Genomic DNA, 13028 nt, shown 5'->3' with positions numbered 1-13028 from the left:
AAGCTCACTTTTCAAGTGTGGACAAAATTTTGCAAATGCTGTTGCAGATTCAAGGGCTATTTCAGATGCAAAACTTTGGCATGCCCGTTTTCGTCATCTGAATTTTGTCAGTTTGCTGCGTTTGTAGAAATCTGATATGGTTGCTTCTTTGCCGCCTCTTGAAGCACCTGTCAAACATGTTTGTGAAATCTGTATTTTGGGTAAGATGCAGCGTTCGAAGTTTCCAAAGGATGGTTTAGTTCGGGCCACATGCAGGTTGCAGCTTGTGCATAGTGATGTTTGTGGGCCCATGCAAACTCCGTCCTTGGGCAATTACCTATACTTCGTGACTTTCATTGATGATTACTCCAGGCATGCATGGGTATTTCCGCTTAAAGCAAAGTCCAAAGTTTTTATGTGCTTCAAACAATTTCTGGCTATGGTTGAAAATGTCTCGAAATGTACTATAGGCACCCTCCGTTCCGATCGAGGGAGGGAGTATATGTCTCATGAATTTAATGCATTTCTGGCTAGTCATGGGATAAAACACCAATGTACAGTGCCTTATACACCTCAGCAAAATGGTGTTGCTGAGAGGAAAAACAGGTCACTGATAGAAATGGCACGATGTATGATCAAAAGTCAAGCTTTGCCGCATTCTTTTTGGCTTGAGGCCATCATGTGTGCCACTTATTTCCTTAACAGGATTCCTACGAAAGCTTTGCAGTCTATTACTCCATATGAAGCATGGCATGATAGAAAGCCTTCTATTGAGCACATGCGTGTTTTTAGCTGTTTGGCATATGCTTTGGTGCCACAAGTGCAACGCAGAAAATTGGATGATAAGGCTGTCAAATGTATTTTTGTTATAGTACTGAAAGCAAAGGTTACAAGTTGTATCATCCGCAAAAAAAATGTATTCTGGTTTCTCGGGATGTAGTGTTTGTGGAAGATTCTGTTCAGCCCTTGCTGTCATGTACTAGAAACAGTAATGTAAGCTCATAGGACATTTGTGACACTTTGTTGCCTCTTTTCAGTGCTGGAAATACGAATGTAAGTTCCAATGAGGCAAATGTACAGCCTATGGGGGTTTCTGAAAATGTTCTAGATCAGTCTATTACTGATGCAGATGTACATGATGTACTTGATGAGGAAAGGGCTAAAAATGAGCAAGCTAGAGGTATGCCAAAATGGCTGGTGCACACTTTGCGTGACAGTAAATTGGATGCACCTTTGTCTAGTCGTACTCGTTCAGGCTCTCGCCATACATCTTATGCATCAGATTGTTATGCTTTGGCTGTGTCTAGCTTACATGATGTTGAGGAGCCTCTGTCTTTTGATGAAGCACAGAATTCAGAAAATTGGATGGCTGCCATGCAATCAGAATATGATGCACTCATAGAAAATGACACATGGACTTTATGTGATTTGCCTCCTGGCAAAAAGGCCATTGGTACGAAGTGGGTTTACAAGTTGAAACGCAAGCCGGATGGTGAGATTGATCACCATAAGGCTTGACTTGTTGCAAAGGGTTATGCACAGCAAATGGCATAGATTATGAAGAGACTTTTGCTCCCACTTGTCGTATGACTACTGTGCATTTTCTATGTGCATTGGCAGCTCATTTTGGTTGGGATGTACATCAATCAGACATTGTTACTGCTTTCTTGAATGGTGACATATTTGAGGAAGTTTATGTAACGCAGCCTCGCGGTTTTGTCATAAAAGGACAAGAGGACAAAGTGTGCAGATGTAAGAAGGCTTTGTATGGGTTGAAGCAATCTCCTCATGCTTGGTATGAGAAAGCTGACACTCATTTGGTGAAACGAGGCTTTCGTAGCAGTCCAATAGAAAGCACATTGTATGTAAAGCATGAGGATGATGTACTTCTCATTGTGGTTCTTTATGTTGATGATTTGCTGATCACTGGACCAAATGAGAGACATATTGCTGAATTTAAGGCTGATTTGAATGCTACTTTCAAGATGAAAGATTTGGGGATGTTGCATCATTACTTGGGTATACAGTTTAAGCAGTGTGATGGTGGTATTGCCTTGTGTCAGAAAAGTTACATAGAGACATTGCTATGTAAGTTTGGACTTGAGGATTGCTAACCTATTGCCACTCCCATGGAAACAGGTTTGAAGTTGAGTCTACATGATGCTGGCGATCCTGCTGATGTCACTCTTTATCAAACTACTGTTGGCTGCCTCATTTATGTATGCAACACGATGCCGGATATTCAGTTTGCAGTCTCACAGGTCAGCAGATTTATGCATAGCCCAGGGTCTAAGCATTGGCAGGCTGTCAAGAGGATTTTCCGCTACCTTAGTGGCACTTTACATCTTGGCTTGTTTTATCCCAAGGGGGGATCATTGCCGCCAGACTTACATGCTTTTTCGCACTCAGATTGGGCTGGTTGTTTTAACACGAGAGTGTCCACAAGTGGTTTTTGTTTCAAGCTTGGCAGTTCATGTATATCATGGTTGAGCAAGAAGCAACCTACTGTGGCCACTTCGAGTTGTGAGGCTAAGTACAAGGCAGTCTTCACAGCTATGGTTGAGTGTGTATGGCTCAGATGCCTTATGGCTGATTTGGGTGTTGGACAGGACACTGCCAACACTATCTACACTGAGAGTCAGAGCGCATTGGCAGTTGCGAGGAACCTAGTTTTTCATGCTCGCACAAAGCACATTGAGGTGCATTACCACTATGTCAAGGAGAGGCTCTCAGAAGCAGGAGAGATCAGCTTGGCTTATGTGCCAACACAGGACAACCTTGCAGATCTTTTCACAAAGGCATTGTCTCGTGAGAAGCTTGAAGCTTTCCGCAAAGCTTTGGGCTTACTCCCCTTTGTGGACTGATCATGTCCTCAGGGCATGGCACTTCCCTTTACTCATGTGCCAGCTCTCGTTCACCGCATCACTCCAGGGGGGATTTGTTACCATATACATGTGGTAGTGATGTGTGTGAACACACTAGGACCGCCGGGGCATTTTTTTCCTCTTTAGGAGGTTCTTTCCCCCGAGCATTGTATATACGCCCATCACTCTAGGGCTATCTATCTTTCCATTGCACACTAAGTAATACACTCTCTGTTGTGTGCCTTGAGCTTCCTTCGTCTTCTCCAAGCTGTGTGCGTTTCTCTACAACCCTATTTCCAACAACCTTGATTACCTGCAACACCTCAGTGCCTCTGTTCACAACCACCCCTCCAACCTATCCTTGCATGCATCACACAACTACCCATTTGTGATTGACTCCCACCCACCCATGCCTACCAACTACAAGCAGATACACACAGATGAACACGAGGAATGTGTCACAGTTAGGCTATGCGAAAAATTCAGAGAGAAGGAAGCCCATGTACACACACACACACACACACACACACACACACACACACACACATATATCCACACAAACCCAAAGCATTTCCCGACATCATCTTTTCATAATGCGTCAGTGTGCAAATGCTAGGTATAGATGCAACATCAAGACAAAAAAATATTCCTAAGATGCCACATTACAAGAAGGTCCACTATGTACTCTGTGAGATACAGGTCTAGAGATCCATGTTGCTTGGAGGTGGCACCGGTTAACAGGCTAGTCGTGACTTGGGTGCACATTTGGACTCCTGTTGCACCTTCTTTACTAGTTTCTCTCTCCTACAGAATGAATCTCACCTTACAGAGCCAACGGCCCTACTACCAACCACCCAGGCAGTGGCTTGTAGCTACAAATAAACCAACATGTAGCCGATCTCGTACCTTGTCGAGCAAAATTCCAACAGATCCTTCCAAGTTACCATCACCTATTTTTGTGTTTTGCATGCCCTGGTAGCTAGAGGTCCTAGTGGATCATCATCTAGATTATGGCCACTCTGCCTCTTCTTCTCCAAGTTTCTCTGGTTGTAATGTACTTAGTGATTCACTAGAGACGGCCATCCTTCTGAGCTTCCCTCTCATCTCAAGTCTTTCTCTCCCAACCACATTCATGGCACCATCATGCCATACCTTAACGCCCACCGCCTCATGCAGAGGAGTTGCTTCATCCACATCTCATTTAATTATGTCTCTCTCCACATATCTCCTCTCTCTGTATCTCTCTCTCTACCAAAGCTTCATGGCTCATTGTAGATAGCTTGCCAAAGGAGAAGCTGGGTACAATAACTAAGGCATCCAGTTTCAGCCAATTGTTATAATCATCAATATAAAAACATGAACCAAGCACTCTCATTCATAAGCTACTATATCAATTGGTCAGAATAGCCCATGACAACCCAGTTTTAGTTTAATCTTGTCACCATTGGTGCCCAAATACTCTCAGTAATAAGTATGAAGACTACGTAAATTGAACCTCCTCCACTTTGTCTTGCCAGCTGTGGTGACCTATTCTAGACTTTGTAGAAAGATATGCTTCTAATTCTTTGACAAAAATATGCAAGTAATAGCCAAGAGTTTTAAGTTTGGATGTGTAGCTTGTTTCTTTCATTGAAATGTTTGATCTTTGTGCCAAGTGACCACCTTGCTTGTCAACTGCCCTTCTGCTAAAGGTTGCAACACAATATGTTTGCTATTATTAAAAAAACAAAAAAGGAGGATCTATGTTGTCTTTTGTTCAATCATTTTAAATGGGTGTGAGATTTGGTTCCATATCGAATTACATAAACATTAGTAGGTGCAATATGTATGGCACGTAGGTCGACATATACATTTACTTTGAAGTAATTTCCAGATCAAGCTAGTATACAAATTGATAAAAAAGCATATAATTTAAATCTCTTGTAGTACTGAGTAAAATTCTTAAGCATAATAGGTCATGACTAAAAGAAAAAATTGAAATGCAAAAGGAAATAACATTGTCAATTTAGGAGAATGAGTGAGGGGAAAGAGATAAAAAATTCGTTGTATGTCTTGCTTTGTTAGGAGATACCCAAGTGGAGCATTAATCTCCTCAAAGTTCTATGGTCTGATATCACTAGTGTGACCTTTGGATACATCACATACATGGCTAGGTTTTGGACATAGTCTCTTGAGTGAAACTCTAGCCATAGTCTCCCATAACAATACGTCACTGCACATTTTGAATTACACCTATCCTAACTATTCTTTTTTTATCATTCTTCTATGAACTTATGGACCACCTCATTTAATCCTCTTAATTTGGTTCATTTCTCTGGTAAGCTATTCTTTTTGCAGTTATAGTACATGATATGCTACATTCAAGTAATTCTTACCCCCGTACATTTTTAGATAGTAGGACTCTTTTCCTTCTCTATATTTTGTTATGAGCTGTAATAATCATCTAAAACATCATGGTTTGTGTTACCATATACATGTGGTAGTGATGTGTGTGAACACACTTAAAAATGTCGAGGCATTTTTTCCCTCTTTAGGAGGTTTTTTCCCCCGTACATTGTATATACATCCATCGCTCTAGGGCTATCTATCTTTCCATTGCACACTAAGTAATACACTCTATGTTGTGTGCCTTCAGCTTCCTTCATCTTCTCTAAGCTGTGTGCGTTTCCCTGCAACCCTAATTCCAACAATTGGTATCAGATCAGGTTGCATCCTCCCGGGCTTAGTCGCCAGTAGCTCCTGCACACGCCTGCTCACTTTCTCCAATTTCAGTGAGCTTTGGCGAGCGTTAGCATGTTGACAAAAATTTTAAGTAAGCGCGTAGGCTTAGTCTACTCATATTTTTTATTCAAGCTCATTTCGGCCTCCGTTTCCACTACAGGCAGTACTGCATATGCTATTTTGTCATTTTGCACAAGAATTTCTGTCAGTCTCAATTACTGCATAACAGGTCCCATACAGTCTATTGCGGGTTGTGCTATACAGCACGTGCTGGTATCACTTAGCTTCTCCTCACTTCAGGCAGTTTTCACATTAAGGTGCAGGCATTTTCCATGGAGGCTGAGTACAGGGTAGTCTTCAGCTACGGTTGAGTGTGTATGGCTCAGATGCCTTATGGGGCTGATTTGGGTGTTGGACAGGACACTACCAACACTATCTACGCTGATTGTCAGAGTGCATGGCAGTTGCGAGGAACCCAGTTTTTCATGCTCGCACAAAGCACATTGAGGTGCATTACCACTATGTCAAGGAGAGGCTCTCAAATAAAGAGATCAGCTTGGCTTTTGTGCCAACATAGGACAACCTTGAAGATATTTTCACAAAGGCATTGTCTTGTGAGAAGTTTGAAGCTTTCTGCAAAGTTTTGGGCTTAATCCTCACTGATCATGTCCTCAGGGCATGGCACTTCCCTTCACTCATGTGCCAGCTCTTGTTACCACATCACTCCACGGGGGATTTGTTACCATATACATGTGGTAGTGATGTGTGTGAACACACTTAGGACCATCGGGGCATTTTTTCCCCCCGTGCATTGTATATACTTCCATCACTTTAGGGCTATCTATCTTTCCATTGCACACTAAGTAATAAACTCTCTGTTGTGTGCCTTGAGCTTCCTTCGTCTTCTCCAAGCTGTGTGCGTTTGCCTGCAACCCTAATTCCAATAGTTTGTACTTATACTGATGAAACTTCTAGTGAGATGATTTGTTATGACACAATAAGACAACTTACATGAGCTCAATTGATGGTCAGCATTTGGTAGATACTTTAGTATTCCAATATACTACAATTTGGTACCACAACATGTAATAAATGTTTTGTGTCTTGTCTAGTCCATTGGTCACAAGCACACAGATTTGCCGATTTAGGCAGTGTGTAAATGCTCATCCAGGTGTAGATTCATCAATTTAGGCAGCACCTATTGTCCATGTAGATCCGTCACTTTAGGCAGCATGAGTGCAGATCTAGCCATTTAGGCAACACACTGATAAATAAGACATTTATTGTTTTAACCAATATTAAGTGTAGATCCAACAGTTTAGGCAGCAAGTATCGATTTGCCGATTTACGCAGCATGTCAAGTGTAGGTTTGCCAATTTAGGCGACACCAATCACAAAATCATCCTGCAATAGTTGGCCACAACTATCCCTAGCATGCTTTTGTTACCCGGGTATATGTTGGCAGATATTTGGATTTGGATTTATATTTTGGATTTGGAATTGATATATGATGATTTTTTGTCGCGACAAAATCAGGGGCCGGAATATTATGGGCGGACGGTGGCCAGAAAGTGGTCGGAAAACAACCGGTCGGTTGGCCGGTGGCCGATAGTCAATGGCCGGTGGCCGGTGGTCGGAAGTCAATGGCTGGTGGCCGAATTCAAAAGCGGACTTGTCTTCTAAAGGGTGGCCACACATGGGCGGATTGAAGGGTCCGATTTGGACTTATCTACACAAGGGCGGCTACACATGGCTGCCTCTCATGAGAGAGGGCAGCCCTTTTGGCCTATAAAAGGAGGCCATTTCTACACACATTTCATAGTGTGAAGTTGATGCAACAAGGTGAGTGTGAGGTGGTGATTGAAGCAAGGCGGGAGCTCCATTAAGGGTATAATCTATTTGTAAACTACTTCTTGTTTTAAAGTCCTAAAGCCATTGAGTGGCTACTTTCCCGTGGACGTAGCCCACATTGGGTGAACCACGTATATTGTGTGTACTCTCTCTCTCTCTCTCTCTCTCTCTCTCTCTCTCTCTCTCTCTCTCTCTCTCTCTCTACTCTATAATCTCGTGTATGTAAATTTGTCTCTCTCCATTAAGTAATCTACTCAATTATCTATTTAGCTACGTCTTATTTCCTAACAACTGGTATCAGAGCAAGGTTTGCTCATAGCTAAATTATCCCAAGGAAAGGATTCCTTGAATTGAGTGGGAGTTATGGCAGAGCAAGGTAAGCTCAAGATTGAGTAGTTCAATGGCAAAAAATACCAACATTGGAAGATGCAGATTAAAGACTATCTCTACCAGAAGGACCTCTATTTGCCACTAGGCGGTCTTGCAAAGAAGCCCGCAACGATGGCAGATGAAGCATGGATTGTTCTGGATCGAAAGGCACTAGGAACAATCCGGTTAAGCTTAGCATCAACGGTGGCCTTGAATGTTTTGGCGATGAAGACCACGGAGGACTTGATGAAGTCACTTGACGACTTCTATGAGAAACCATCGGCATCCAATAAGGTATTTCTTATGAAGCGCTTGTTCAATCTAAAGATGGCAGAGAATGGTTCAGTTGCAGAACACCTAAATGACTTTAACACAAACATAAGTCAACTTCGATCAGTGAAAATCAATTTCGATGAGACGAAGTGCGAGCTCTCCTTATACTATCATCTCTACCGGATAGTTGGGACAGCCTTGTGATGGTTGTAAGTAATTCTATTTCTAGCACAAATACTCTTAAGTTTGATGATGTTGTGGGTGTTCTCCTAAGCGAGGAAATACGAAGGAGAAGCACAGGAGAATCATCAAGTGTTGCACTGTCACTAGAAACAAGAGGAAGGCCTAAGGAGAGGTTCAAAAACTAAAGGGTCGTGATCGCTCAAGGCGGAGCAAGTCACGCACAAAGTGAGTTCCTGAATGTTGGAACTGCGGCAAGAAGGGCCACATCAATAAGGATTGCTGGTCCAAGCAGAAGAAGAAGGAGTCAGAGTCTCAAGACACCAAGCCAACATCGGAGGCCAATGTGGCAGGTAAAGTGGAGCAAGATGCTCTAATTCTCTCATTAGACAATGTGTCTAATTCCTGGATAGTAGATTCTGGGGCTTCATTCCATGCGACACCACACAAGCAACATTTCCAAGATTACACCAAAGGTAATTTTGGGTATGTATACTTGGGAGATGATGAAGCTTGTGAGATTGTCGACAAAGGTACAGTTTCTGTCAAAACTGCTAACGGAAATGAATGGAAGCTTAAAGATGTTAGGCATGTTCCGTCTCTTCGCAAAAATTTGATCTCTACAGGACAACTGGACGATGAAGGTCACAACATTGCATTCGGAAACAAACGGTGGAAGATCTCAAAGGGATCTTTGGTGGTTGCCAAGGGAGAAAAGGTCAGTACACTTTACATGTGTACTGTTAGCACGCAACCTTCAGCTTGTGCAGCAACTACAGAAGTTGACAGTGCGGTGTGGCACTACCGGCTTGGGCATATGAGTGCCAAAGGAATGCAAATCCTTCAAACAAAGAAGCTTCTACCAGGTTTGAAAGAAGTGGACTTAGAGTTTTGTGAAGATTGTGTTTATGGTAAACAAAAGAGGGTGAAATTTCAAAAATAAGGAAATGAAAGAAAAAATAAAAAACTTGAGTTGGTTCTTTCTAATGTTTGGGGTCCTGCAAGTACACCATCACTTGGTGGCTCATTGTACTATGTAACATTCATAGACGATGCGACTAGAAAAACATGGGTTTATGTCAGGAATATTAAGTCCGATGTATTTTCCATATTTCAAAGATGGAAAGCCTTTGTGGAGAATGAAACAGGTACCAAGGTTAAATGCCTCAGATCCGACAATGGAGATGAATATTGCAACCAAGCTTTTGAAAGCTTTTGTGCTAGCAATGGCATTCAGAGGCAAAGGACAACCCCAAGGACACCTCAACAAAATGGGATTTCAAAAAGGATGAAGAGAACAATCATGGAGTGAGCACGAAGCATGCGGCTACATGCTGGCCTACCGCTTGAGCTTTGGGCGGAAGCTGTAAGTACGTCTGTGTACTTAATCAATCGGTCACCCTCAACGGCATTGGATGGGGGAGTTCCAGAAGAGGCATGGACAGGTAAACCGGTGAATTATGCATTTCTCAAAGTGTTTGGGTGTGAGGCTTTCATGCACATAGATAGAAGCCTAAGATCAAAGCTAGATGCAAAGTCCAAAAAGTGTTTCTTCATTGGCTATGGAGAAGGTGACTTTGGGTATCGCCTATGGAATCCTGAAGATGGACAAATCTTAAGGAGTACGGATGTAATTTTTAATGAACAAAATATGTACAAAGATTACTTGGAAAGAAATCAAACAAAAGCAACAGGTGATGAATACACGGAGCTTGAGGACGGTGAAGACTCAAGGACTGCAAACGGTGACAATGTGCAACAACGTCAACCAAATGAGGAGCCTCAACTTATTCCCCGAAGATCTACAAGAGCAAGTAGACCTCCAGAAAGGTTTGTTCCTTCCTTCAACCATCTCTTGATCTCAGATTCTGGAGAGCCAGAATCATACGAAGAAGCTATGCAACATGAATCCAAAGAAGAATGGACGAAGAGCATGTAATGTGTGATGGACTCACTACATCGCAACCAACATGGGAATTGGTTGAGTTTCCTAAAGGTAAGCGGGCACTTCAGAACTAATGGGTGTACAAGGTGAAGGAAGAAGAAGGTGGAAAGACAAGGTACAAGTCTAAGCTTGTGGTAAAAGGCTTTTCTCAAAAGAAAGGTATTGACTTCAATGAAATATTTTCTCTTGTTGTAAAAACGGACTCAATTAGGCTTGTCTTAAGCCTTGTGGCTGCTCATGATCTAAATCTCGAGCAAATGGATGTAAATACGGCATTCCCTCACGGTGACTTACAGGAGGAAATCTACATGCTTCAACCAAAGGGGTATGAAGTAAAAGGTAAGGAGAAAATGGTTTGCAGATTAAAGAAGAGCTTGTATGGTTTAAAGCAAGCATCAAGACAATGGTACTTGAAGTTTGATCGATGGATATTGGATCATGGATTCACAAGATGCAACTCGGATCACTGTGTCTACACGAAGAATTTGGGAGATGGGAAATTCTTCATCCTAATGTTGTATGTTGATGACATGTTGATTGCAAGTGCTAACATGCAGGACATCAAAGACCTAAAAGAGGAGCTGTCTAAATCTTTTTCAATGAAATATTTAGGTGTTGCAAAGAGGATACTTGGTATGAAAATATCAAGGGACAGGACGAAGAAGACAATAAAGCTATCTCAAGAAGGTACTAGAAAGGTTTGCAATGCAAAATGCAAAACCAGTTTCTACACCTTTGGTTGGTCACTTTAAACTAACAAAGGATATGTGTCCAAAGACACAAGAGGAGATAGCCTATATGTCTAAAGTTCCATATGCTGCAGCGGTAGGTTCTCTAATGTATGCTATGGTCTGGACAAGGCCAGACATTGCACATGCAGTGGGAGTTGTGAGTAGGTTCATGGACAACCCAGGTAAAGAGCATTGGCAAGCTGTGAAGTGGATACTTAGGTATCTAAAAGGGACAACAAAAAATGCTTTGTATTTTGGAGGAACTCATATTTTTCTAGATGGGTATGTTGATGCAGATATGGCAGGTGACAAAGATACTCGAAGGAGCACTACTGGCTATGTGTTCACGGTTGGAGGTACAGCAGTAAGCTGGGCTTCAAAGCTGCAGAAAGTGGTTTCACTTTCTACCACGGAAGCAGAGTATGTAGCAATGACGGAGGCAAGCAAAGAAATTATGTGGCTTCACAGATTCTTAGAAGAGCTTGGATTCAAACAAGACAATTGTGTCTTGTACAGTGATAGCCAAAGCGCTATCCATCTTGCGAAGAACTCAGCCTTTCATTCAAGGACAAAGCACATTGAGGTGAGATATCACTTCATACGCACTCTTTTGGAAGAGGGACAGCTAAAGCTAGGAAAGGTGCATACAAGTGAAAATCCTGCAGACATGTTTACAAAGGTGGTCAACAAGGAGAAGTTGAGCTTTTGCTCATCTTCAATTGGCATTCAAGGATAAGAAGCCAGGATGGAAAGCAGTCACAGGTTTGGTTTGGAGATCAGTCTCCAAGTGGGAGATTGTTAAGTATGGAGCCTGATTTACCCTTGTAATTTTTTGTGGTAAAAGCGCACATTTGTAAGGCCCCCACTATGAGGAGAAGCCATCGTGCGTGAAGGAAAATCACTCGCCAGAAACCAAGATTTTCACGCGGACAAAAATCAGGGGCCGGAATAATATGGCCGGATGGCGGTCGGAAAGTGGTCGGAAAACAACCAGTCGGTTGGCCGGTGGTCGAAAGTCAATGGCAGGCGGCGGTGGCCGAATTCAATGACCGGTGGCCAAATTCAAAAGCGGACTTGTCTTCTCAAGGGCGGCCACACATGGACGGATTGAAGGGTCTGATTTGGACTTATCTACACAAGGACGGCTACACATGGCTGCCTCTCATGAGAGAGGGCAGCCCTTTTGGCCTATAAAAGGAGGCCATTTCTACACACATTTCATAGTGTGAAGTTGATGCAACAAGGTGAGTATGAGGTGGTGAGAGTGAAGCAAGGCGGGAGCTCTATTAAGGGTATAATGCCTTTGTAAACTACTTCTTGTTTTGAAGTACTAAATCCATTGAGTGGCTGCTTTCCCGTGGACGTAGCCCACATTGGGTGAACCACGTATATTGTGTGTACTCTCTCTCTCTCTCTCTACTCTATAATCTTGTGTATGTAAATTTTTCTCTCTCCATTAAGTAATCTACTCAATTATCTATTTAGCTACGTCTTATTTGCTAACACATGACAACAGTTGAGGATCGTATTTATGTGGAGCCAGTCCCTCCTCCAATAGGCACTTGTTACAATAAAGTCTTTGTGTTCCTTTATGACCTAGGTGATGCAATGAATATGGAAAACTTCATGCATCACGAGCATAACTAAAATTTGTGGAAAGCATTAACTATCCCAAGCCTTAGTCCTAAGACCTCAAACACCTTCGAAGGTGGAGAGAGCTAGCAGGGAATGAGGGTAGGGAAGAGGAAGAAGAAACATTTCATAGGAGAAAGAATTAGTTCCGCACTTATCATCATTCTTCTTGCTAGCATACATAATAGCATAGTAATGAAGATGGAGAAGATGTAAAGCTTAAACATTGAAGCATGGCTCTTGGTTGGATTTGCATTCCATAGCCAAGTGTTGGTGTAGGCTCTCAACCTCTCTACTTTCTTGGAGAAGGAGAGGGAGCTCTTGCACTTTGCACAATACACAATGAGAGTGTGTGTGAGTGTGTGTGGGAGAGTATACCCCTCAAGCATGTCCCCTACTTGCTTTGTTCGACCCCCTCTTCTAGCACAAGCATAAAGCTGATTGGATCTCAGCAAGCCTGGCCAATCACATGCAGATATGAGG

The sequence above is a fragment of the Adiantum capillus-veneris genome, chromosome 15 (genome assembly GCF_014529385.1).
Source record: "Adiantum capillus-veneris isolate H3 chromosome 15, ASM1452938v2, whole genome shotgun sequence".
NCBI classification, from domain to species: domain Eukaryota; kingdom Viridiplantae; phylum Streptophyta; class Polypodiopsida; order Polypodiales; family Pteridaceae; genus Adiantum; species Adiantum capillus-veneris.
This window is presented reverse-complemented; position numbering follows the sequence as displayed.